The sequence below is a fragment of the Gorilla gorilla genome, chromosome 11 (assembly GCF_029281585.2).
Source record: "Gorilla gorilla gorilla isolate KB3781 chromosome 11, NHGRI_mGorGor1-v2.1_pri, whole genome shotgun sequence".
In the NCBI taxonomy this organism is placed as follows: Eukaryota; Metazoa; Chordata; class Mammalia; order Primates; family Hominidae; genus Gorilla; species Gorilla gorilla.
In genome coordinates, this window is record NC_073235.2 from 82,469,213 (window position 1) to 82,477,556 (window position 8,344).

General features: G+C 43.2%; 1 protein-coding gene across 1 annotated transcript in view; it reads right to left on the reverse strand.

Annotated features, from left to right (window-relative positions):
• CWC22 (CWC22 spliceosome associated protein homolog) overlaps positions 1-3,678 on the reverse strand; it is a 62,163-nt gene extending 58,485 nt beyond the window's left edge. The window contains exon 1 of the mRNA XM_004032877.4: positions 3,367-3,678. The gene's annotated coding sequence lies outside the window, so the exon portion shown is untranslated. The remainder of the gene's footprint in view (positions 1-3,366) is intronic.
• Positions 3,679-8,344: the final 4,666 nt, after the last annotated feature.

Below are 8,344 nucleotides of genomic sequence, written 5' to 3' on the forward strand. Positions count from 1 at the left end.
ATTTATAAGTTAGGCTGAAAGACAGGTTAAACATGAGTCACCACTGAGTTCCTCCTCCCCACTAGCTAACCCATTCCACAGGAGTTAATATGTCCCAAGGCCAAGGCAGCCCATACCCCGTTTTTGGTATCCGTTCACTAGGAAAGACTTATTAACTTTATTATATAAAGGCTGGCTATAATCCATGCTTAAAGTTTGCACTTTGTTGTAGGCATTCAAATGTCTCTTCCAATGTCCACTTGGGAAATGTATATACTGAGAAAAAGTATAAGTCTGGGAGTTTGCTGAAACTAGTATGCTCTCTGGCTTTATTGTTCCACCACCCTCCCATGCTCAGATAAACAGAAAAGTAGGGAAATTCAACAAGGGAGGCTTCAAAGTTATAAGCGGGATGCATAAATGTATTACCAATAGCCACTTCCTTCTTGGACTAGCTCCAGGCACCATGAACAAACCATGACCAAGTTAGGGATATGATGAGTAGTACAAAATTCCATTTAAATACAAGTGGACAATAAATTGAAAATATTATTCAAGTTAAGGCATGGGCATCTGAAATACAAAATGCGTCACTGTGTTGTCTTTTGGGTGGTCTCAGGTACAAGCCACTGTAGGTCACTCAACAATGTGCAATCATTGGGAAGGAGAGTTAACTTCCTTTTTTCTTCTTCTTCTTTTTTTTTTCTTGAGACAGAGGCTCACTTTATCGCCCAAGCTGGAGTGCAGTGGAGAGATCTCGGCTCACTGCAACCTCCGCCTCCCAGGTTTAAGTGATTGTCGTGCCTCAGCCACCCGAGTAGCTGGGGCTACAAGCGCACAGCACCACACCCTGCTGATTTTTTTTTTTTTTTTGTATTTTTAGTAGAGACGGGGTTTCACCATGTTGGCCAGGCTGGTCTATCTCAAGTGATCCGCCCGCCTTGGCCTCCCAAAGTGCTGGGAATGCAGGCATGAGCCATCGCCGCCCCCGCCCCTCGCCCCCCCTCCCCCCAGGAGAGTTAACTTCTAAAAATTCAGCAGCTGGGAAAGCTAACAGAGCTAAGAAAGCTGGCTTAGAAAAACAATTAGGTAGTCTAGGAAGTGTCAGAACTCCAAAAAGTGATTGGAGGTACCCTATCCAAAGCAGGGAAGGATGTGGTGGAATAATAATAAATACTGGCTGGCCATGCATCAAGTACTTAGGAGCAAGGAGGGCAGCAAACATGATTCTGAGGACAGGGGGAGGATGAACCATAGCATGCCCCTAAAGGATGAGCCAGAGCAGAAGTTCTCAAACTAATTGGCATGAGAACTACTCGAATGCTTTCGGAAAAAAAAAAAAAAAGAAAGAAAGACAGACAGACAGACTGTTGGGCCTCCATTTCCACGTTTCCGATTCAACAGAACTGGGTGAAGCCCAGTAATTTACATTGCTAACAAGCTTCAAGGAGATGATGCTGCTGATTCAGAAGACATTTTTGGAACCAATACACCAGTGTATTAGATCAAAGTTCTTGGCCTTTAACTTATAACCAAGACAGTCTCAGAGCCCCAGTCAACTGAGTTGGGAAAGACTCCATTAAAGTGGCATGGACACTTAAAACTAGGACACTAGCCGGGCGCGGTGGCTCACGCCTGTAATCCCAGCGCTTTGGGAGGCCGAGGCGGGTGGATCACAAGGTCAGGAGACAGACACCATCCTGGCTAACACCGTGAAACCCCGTCTCTACTAAAAATACAAAAAATTAGCCAGGCGTGGTGGCGGGCACCTTAGTCCCAGCTACTCGGGAGGCTGAGGCAGGAGAATGGCATGAACTAGGGAGGCGGAGCTTGCAGTGAGCCGAGATAGCGCCACAGCACTCCAGCCTGGGCGACAGAGTAAGACTCCGTCTCAAACAAAACAAAACAAAAAACAAAAAACAACTGGAAGGACACTTACAGGTGGAAAGGCAACATTCAGAACCAGAGAACAAGAATTGAGGAACAGACAGAACTCATCAACTGTATCATAGTAGTAATTTACAATAATACAACGCTAACACTGTGCTCAGTGCCTCATCTGCATTATTTTTCTTTATATTCAAAAAAAGACAATACAGTGAGGCAGGTATTGTATTACTACCTACATGTTTCCAGATGATGAAGCTGACACTAGAGACTTTAGGTAACTTGCTCCAAGTGATAGACCTAATAATAGCTGGATAAAACTGAAATCTTTGGTCTACTAGTCCATCACCCAGGACCAACACAAGTGGCTTTCCTCCACCTACTGATAACGCCTGTAACAATGCTTCTCCTCTCCTGGTCAAAACCACACTTTCAATGTCAATTTTAAATCTGCCCTTCCATAGTAAGATGATAATTTATGTTAACTCCTGAATTCACAAGCAATCCTAAAACAAGGGTAAGTCTAAATACAGATAAGAGGTAGGTTAACTGATCTGCTGAGAACCAAGTTTGCTTGCTTATCTGCTATTTCGAGTCTCTGCACATCTAAAAATGCAAAGGAAACTCTTACCTAATTCTTGCATCTAGAATAGCCTTTCTCCAAATCCTGCCTTCTCCACTTACCTCAAAAGAATTGTTAGGATTAAATGGAAATAGGTACTGTGGTTTTTGCAGTTAAACTCAGTGAAATTAACTATTATATTTCCGTTATATAATGCTGTGTTGTAGGACCCAGAGCTCGTTAGAGAGGTGGAGCCTGGAGACCCAAGTTTGGCAGTTATTACCTCACTGGAGATAGTTCAAGTTATGGAAGGATCAAGAATGACAGATGAAGCGGGCACATGAGAAGCGAAGTGTCTTCAAGACTAAACACTAGACACTATCAGTATTTACAGGGCATATAAATGAAAAAGAAGCCGCTAATGAAATTTAAAACAAATAGTCAAAGGGATATAATGCCGGCAAGAGGCATAAGAGTGCAAGTAATTCAACTAACTTTTAATCAACCAGAGCTCATTAATCCCACTCCCCTGGCCCTGGGACTCGGGCACTAGGAAAAGGGCTTTGGCAAGCCCCAATGGACTCCAGAGGCTCTAAGTATAAAACACACTGCACAAGAAACAACACAGCACCAGCGTTGGTGCAGGATTTCAGACAGCTCCAGGAACTTCACAAGGAAGGTCAGCCGGTCCGCTCAGGCAGTCAGTTAGTTCATGGCAGCCCATTCCCTCCCCACCTGCTTGGACCTAGCCGCTCTCACACCCCTCTTGCGGGCCCGAGCGTAGAGAGAAGACCCACGCACACTCCAATGCCGCTCACAGCCGTATCAGTGAGCCCGCACCCACTCCTGGGGGTCTTTTACTTCCCACCCGATCCGGCGACCCGCCACCCCCACTCCGCGTCTCTGCCTGCGGGGACTCCACGGAGTTCGATAATTACCTAGAGCTCCACCGCGCCGCCATTACACCGGACGTACGTCACTTCCTCTTCCCGAGCACCGACGGTAGGAAGAAGGCGAATAGTGAAATACTTAAAAACTTGAGGCTCAATTGGCTTGACACGTTATCCCTTTAATTTATTTCAAATACCATATCATAATACCAGAGTCAAAGTAGTCGATCCAGGCACACTGTCTTCTTGCCAAAATGGCGACAAAAAAGAGAAGTTGGCATGAACTACAAAGTCCGAAATCCAGCGCCTGTGCTGACGGAAATGAGGAAAGCATAATTGTAGTTTAGCGTGAAATGGCGCGGTGTACGATGGGAATTGTAGTTCATACAGATGCGCGCCGGCGAGTTAACATCCACGCTGCTCACTGGCAGCCTAGTAGTGTTCAGGGTCTAGCCGAATTTACTTTAAAACTATTTCACTGCATTTTGGGGAAATTTTTTTTAAAAAAGCAGTCAGTTGTCACTTTTCTTGAAAAATCTTAAGAGAGAGATTTTCCTGAGACTTTATAAGAGTTTGACCAAGAGTTAAGTGCCTAATAAATTCCAAGATATCCAGGCCACGAGAATGGGAGAATATTAGATCATAAGTAGAGTGAAATAATGAGGAAAAACTAATTCTATAGAGACTGTGTTGCCTCTCTTTTAGGTTAAGGTACCAACTGGTATGACCTGAGAATAAAGAGATTGCCTGCCTGAGTAGGAAGTAGCAGTTTGTACAGCGTGCAGAACTAGAGCATCAAACAAACTGTTTCTTTAAACTTCACTTTTCACTAGTAACAAAACCTAAAAGTTCAACTACTTGCTATTTTGGAAACTCTCTTCCTAAAGCAAGAATATCTTTATGTTATCAAATCTTTCATAAACCAGGCCTGGTTTCTCCACACACTTCTCTATTACAGTTTTAGGGTGCTGTGCTTCCACTCCTTTCTGGAGGCAGAGTGTGACGATTAAGAATAAAAACATTGCAGTTGGACTACTTATTTTGAATCTTGAGTCCTTTTATTATTTATGGATGATTGGGGCAAGTAACTTCACATTCTGTGGCCGTTTCCTGATCTGTTAAATGGAAATACCAATAGTATCCATCCAGGCAGTAGTTTGTTTTTTTTTTTTTTTTTTTTTTTTTGGAGACGGAGTCTCGCTCTGTCGCCCAGGCTGGAGTGCAGTGGCGCGATCTCGGCTCACTGCAAGCTCCGCCTCCTGGGTTCACGCCATTCTCCTGCCTCAGCCTCCCGAGTAGCTGGGACTACAGGTGCCCGCCACCACGCCCGGCTAATTTTTAGTATTTTTAGTAGAGACGGGGTTTCACCGTGTTAGCCAGGATGGTCTCGATCTCCTGACCTCGTGATCCACCCGCCTCGGCCTCCCAAACAGGCAGTAGTTTTAAGAATTAAATTAGTTGATTCACAAGATGCATTTAAGATAATTGCTAGTATACAATAGTGTTATCTATTTTATTTCATATTTAAGATATTTGGCCATTGTTGATGGTGCATTTTGGTGCACCAATACAGGGCACAGGAGATGGATCTGGAGATGAACATTCGTATTCATATATTTAAAAACCCACAATACTACCGGTGATGGTTAATTCTGAATGTCAACTTGATTGGATTGAAGGATGCAAAGTATTGATCCTGGGTGTATCTGTGAGGGTGTTCCCAAAGGAGATTAACAGTTGAGTCAGTGGACTGGGGAAGACAGACTCACCCTTAATCTGGTGGGAACAATCTAATCAGCTACCAGCGAATATAAAGCAGGCAGAAAAATATGAAAAGGCAAGACTGGCCTAGCCTCCCAGCCTATATCTTTCTCCCATGCTGGATGCTTCCTGCCCTCAAACATTGGACTCCAAATTCTTCAGTTGTGAGACTCAGACTGGCTCTCCTTGCTCCTCAAGCTTGCAGACAGCCTATTGTGGGACCTTGTGATTGTGTAAGTTAATACTTAATAAACTCCCCTTTATATATATATATATCCATATATATAGATATATATATTAGGATATGTATATAAGGATATATATAAAAAATAGGATATATATACGTGTGTGTGTGTGTGTATATATATATCTATATATCTATATATCTATATCCTATTAGTTCTGTCCCTCTAGGGAACCCTGATGAATATAGTACCTCTACAACTGTCAACAGAAATAGGAAAGTTAGGGTTGAGCAGAGGAGAACTAGATGGAGCTGGAAAAGAATGGATTTGTCAGTTGGGTCCTTCAGGAAGCAGACACTGAGAAAGAGTTATGAATAAAAAAGGTGAAAGGAAAATGGAGGAAATAGTAGCTCCAGAATAAAGATGAAGAGGCCTACAATGGGATGAAATGGCTAGGCCCTTGTACCAGTTTTGCTCAGTCACTGGCTAGAGCCACCCCAAGAAGAGTGTGGCCTCAACTAAAAACCCAAGGTGGACATGAAGATGTCAACAGTTGAAGGCTGTCACCTAACCACACTGCTTGCAGCTAGGCTACAAGCAAGTCCTTTCTTGAAGAGATATCTGAGCAGCATCCCTCTGTGCCTGTCACAGTCTCCATACACCCAGTCTCCATACACCTTTCAGGAACAACTTTTCCAGGGTTCTAGTGCACATTTCTTCCTAAAAAAAATTTAGAAGTGGCAAGTTAGTGAGACAAACTACACTCCCCATCTTTGGGTCCTGAGGCCACACTGAATCCATTGCCTCTCTTCTCCACTATTCATTCTAAATTTCCCTTGCTGTCAGCTACTGCTCTACTGCTCTCTGTGGTCAAACTGGTGGTGTAAAAATCCTAATTCCTGGGAAGTCTGAGCACCTGGTAGTGATCTTCTTTTCAGGCAGGTGCTGCTGCATTTTTTCGTTGATGGTCACTGTAAGGTAAGGGATTACCAGGAGATGCTAAAGTGGATCGCCTAAGTACCACATATATTCTTACTTGCTCCCATTGTGTAACAGCAAGCATATCTCCTCCTGCTGTTTGGATTTAGCTACCTCTGACAAAGCATTGATTCCTTTCTTGCCTACTAGCCCCTGAACTCTAGAAGTCCTGTGTTTCCAGGCACCTGCTGAGCTTAGTTCAGTGGGACACTGTGTCCCCTAGCAAGAATATATCACCTTTGAGGATTAGGACCACCAATTCCACAGAGCTCAGAGTTGCAGGAATGGGAAATACTATGTCCCACAGCAGGTCATTGGGAAAAATGGTGAGTTAGGTTACATTCCTGTTTTCATCCCTTGTTTCCTGGATCCAAGTGTTGTTCTTACTAGGGACCCTGCATCCTGAGAGACAGTATCTCATTCTTGCAGAATATTGTCTTCTAGCTGATACTTTAACTGAATCTTCAGCAGGTCATTCCAGTGCTCTATTAGGCCACCAGCTTCTGGGCATGCAGCATGTGATACATCCAGTGGAACCCATGGTCACAGGCTTGTACCACCTTTGCTATAAAGTAAGTCCTGCTTGGATGTTATGTTGTATTATATTCCATACCTGTGGATCAAGCACTGTGGAAGTCCACAGATACTGGTGCTGGATGAGTCTTGGTGAGTATAAAATGTGAATGCATACCCCAAATAAATATTCCCATAAAAATGAACTGCTAGAATGGAAAGATCTCAATGTAGTCTACTTACCACCAAGTGTCTACTTGATCTCCTAAAGATATAGTGTCAAATTAAGGACCAGTTTCACAGGTTAAGCATTCAGATGAGGCAGTAAGTAAGTAGATCAGCTGTGGTAAGAGGGCTTTGTGCTGATGGACCTGTGCATATATTCCATTTTTGCCACCCTGGCCATTTTGTTCATGTGTCAATTTTACCAGCACTGAGGTGGCCACTAATAAAGACAGGTTGACATCAACTAACTGAGTAATTTTTCTACTTTTTTTTTTAGTGCTTACTCCATAGATTATACTTTCTTGTGGACATTGATGTGTGATGAAAATATCTTCACACTTTTTGCTCACACCAATGTGTATATCCACATTCCCCTAAGACCCTCAGGACTCTTTATTTGTGATCTTCTAAACTCATTATTTTCAGGCCTCTGACCAGCCAGCCAGGATGTTTGTCATTTCCTGTAAGTATATTTATATTTTAACCCCGGGCAACTTCTCCCTCTACAGAAAGTGGATGACAAGGTGCATCATCCAAAGCTTTGCCCACTAGGAAGACTGTTTCTCTCCACTGTCTTCAAGGCTATTCTTTAATGAGATTGTAATATAAGCTGCTGCCCAGTGTCAGCTTTCATCCACATACTTGGGCAACCCATTCATAAACTAAGCTCAGCCATTTTTTTTCTTTCTTTAGCTTATTGATCAAGACCACACCTCTGCTCCATATGGTCACCAATATGAGCTGAAGGAGTATTGATGCAACTCTAACAGTGATGTCAGAGTGTATGCTGTCTAATCCTATAGATTGATTGTGATCTTCTTTGTGCTTCATCCCAAATGTAATTCTTTTATCTTACGATGGATTACAGTTCAGCTTCCCAGAACTTATAACCTGGTGTGTCCAACAAGCCAATTTTTTTTTTTTGAGATGGAGTCTCGCTCTATCGCCCAGGCTGGAGTCAATGTACATTTTGTTTTGTGTCACTTAGTGTCCCACAGTAAGCATTTCCTCTTTACCAGTAGCATTATAAGGGCCATTTTTCGAAAGACTTGCAGCCTTCGTCTAGATCCCCAGGCACCTGAACTGTGATTTTCCCACTGAGATTTCTATAAACTCCATACTACATCTTTTTCCACCAGTGACACCTCTAACATCATAGGATCTGCCAGATCATATAGCCCAGTGTCGAGGCTATTTTCACTACAGCTCAATCCTGCTGTAGAACCCTTTCCTGTGCCAGGCTGCAAAATTGGCAGCTTTTTATGTCACCTGGTTTATGGATGAGAAAAATATTTCTAGGTGTAGAGTATGTGGCTTATAGAACCCAAAGCAGCCTCCTAGGCATTGTGCTTTGTCCTTTTTCA